This window comes from Cicer arietinum, chromosome 3 (assembly GCF_000331145.2).
Source record: "Cicer arietinum cultivar CDC Frontier isolate Library 1 chromosome 3, Cicar.CDCFrontier_v2.0, whole genome shotgun sequence".
NCBI classification, from domain to species: Eukaryota; Viridiplantae; Streptophyta; class Magnoliopsida; order Fabales; family Fabaceae; genus Cicer; species Cicer arietinum.
The window spans coordinates 47,301,258-47,304,033 of NC_021162.2; positions in this window are offsets into that span (position 1 = coordinate 47,301,258).

The following is a 2,776-nucleotide window of genomic DNA, read 5'->3' on the forward strand; positions in this document are numbered from 1 at the left end:
GTAGAAAATGGTAATAAAATTTTAGTAGCAAATTTAAAAAGATATTTTGGTATTATTGATTACTTGTAGCTTGGACAAAAAATTGTACCGTCGTTTTATGAGGTGCCCTAATTTATGCTTTTTGTATTCTTGATTTCAGTCTCATGACCAATTTCTAAAGAAAATAGGGTACAACAAAAATTTGGTTATCTAGTTCTATTGTTTTTTAGCAAATCAAATGCACCATATGCAATTATATCAATAAAAAATATAATTATATCAATAAAAAATATGGTTGATTGGTTGTGAATTCCTTAAATGTTCCAAAGAGTCTTAATTTTGACAATTTATGTAAATAATTATTTAAGAATAATTAAAATAACGTAAGTAAATTTGAAGAGCAGATAAACTGCAAGTAAAATTGGTTTATTTAAATTGATGTAAGTTTATTATGATTTGTACAATTGGTATTTATGGAGTATAAATAAGATTTTAAAGTGTAGTTCCTACAATCCATTACTTTGACCGATTATAATTAAATTTTCATATAAAATTAATCGACTAATTCAAGTATGTTTTCCTCGAACTTGTGACGTTATATGAATATGTCTTTCCGTTATTTGTATTCCCTTATTTATATATTAAAGCAATTTTTTTCTTTCTCTCACTAATGTTGGGCTCATATGAAAATAGGCCAGGTGCACTAAGGTTGTTGTTCAAATTAACTTGGTCAATTCAAATATAATATCTAACGGCCCTATAAAATCGATTCATTTTCAATAAAATAGATAAGTGTCCTCAATAACAGTCGAAAAAGATTTTATTATATCGAATTCAAATAATCTATATTAAAATCAATTTTAACTCGACTGTAGATCGTATTTGGCTTAAGAGACATTTAATAAAAAAATTAATATAGAAATATTTTTTTAGTTGAACATATATTCTAATAGCTATTTAATTGAAGCATAATGTTGGTTTTGAAGCTCATTCTAATATGAATGATAAGAAATAAAAAATTAAAAATATACTAAAGTCAAGTAATCAATTACATGAGTTAAAGTGACAAATATGATCCTTCGTTGTACTAAAAACTATTCTTAAACTTTTTTGAATCATATTTTTTATTCTTATTTTATATATTCTAGCTATAACATGTATGTCAGACATCGATTGTCTAAATTTCCAGTGTCTCCTTATTTTATGGTTTTGGGGTACAAGTAAAGGTAAAAAAACTTTATATGTTATGTAACAACCTTTAATTATTTTTATTTGCTCATCATCATTAATGTTGTTTCTCTTATATTTGATTTCTCTATTATGTTTAAGGCTTCAATATTCAATTTTTTTAATAAATTTACAAGCATATTAAATTTTATTTTGAAAGTGTTGTTAGCTTTGTTCGCTTGTGAGTTATATATGTGTGTGTGTGTTTAGGGATATATATATATATATGGATTTGTTTTTTCATATATCATCTAAGAAATTTAAAATAGATTTTAGATTTTATGAGAGAAGAGTGATTCAGTGAATTTACATTTTAAATTGTTATCTTGAGGATGTCATCGTACAACTAGTGTTAGTGAGAGTGCACACTATGAATATATACAATCTAGAGGGGTGTTGCACTTTACATATGGCATAGAGCATAACATCTCAATCCATATTTTCCTAAGTTAATTTTTACCCCACATGAATTTCAAGTAGTGCATGTTTTAGCATTGAAAATTTATCCATATATATATGATTCACGAACGTGTGTTAATCTATGTATGACTTTATTCATTTTAAATGATGAAAGATAAACTCACATCTTCCTTATGTCTCCTCTATAATATATTTGTATATAGTTTATATTCAACACGATCATGACAAGCAATTAATGAAGCTTTTCTTGTGGAACTGAAGTACTAGAGGCTTGTGCTTCACTATATTGTAAGTGTTTTTTTTTACTATCGTTGATTTTGTGGTATTGGTAGGGATCTTTGGACTTCAATACTATCTTTTGAAAGAGTTACTCTATTTAATAATTGTTTGTATTGTTTAAGATTTAGTGTTTTTACTTGAATTATTTTTTAGTTTTCAAAGCTATGAGTTATAAAATTATTGTCAGTATTTATAAAAAAATATCATGTTTTTGTATCGTGAAAACTTAGTGTTTGTTTATGTTTTTAATTTTAATTACTATCTCCATTTTTAATTATATATTTTCATTTTCTTTTCTACAAATATTAAGAATACTATCTCCATCCTTATTTATAAGTTTTCATTTTTTTTTCTCTATGAATATTAAGAAAAGTATGTATTGATTATAATGTGTCAATTTTTTATGTTGATGTTTATAAAATACCTTTTATACATAAATATTTTAAATTTGATTTTTTTTTCTTTTTTTCAACATAAATAGTATTAATAAGGGATATGTTTGAAAATAAAATAAAATAAATACACCTATTAATTAGAAATTTTACATGTAATAAAGTAAAAATAAAATACATACACCTATTACTTAGTACGTTGACAAATGCAAAATGCGTAAATTACTTATATTTTTATTTCACCTAAAATTTGTAATATTTTTTCTTGGTGAGACACTAATGTTGTCTTTAAAAAATTATGGGTATGTTTCCAAGACCAATTAAAATTAGTCAACTAAACTCTATTAACTATATCAAACTTAAATTTTAAAACAAATGAATGGAATGTATGTGATTGATTTTCATTTGACTTGAATATCTTACCAACAATTTACTAGAATCAACCTAGAATTTTCATTTATTAGTTAAAACACACACTT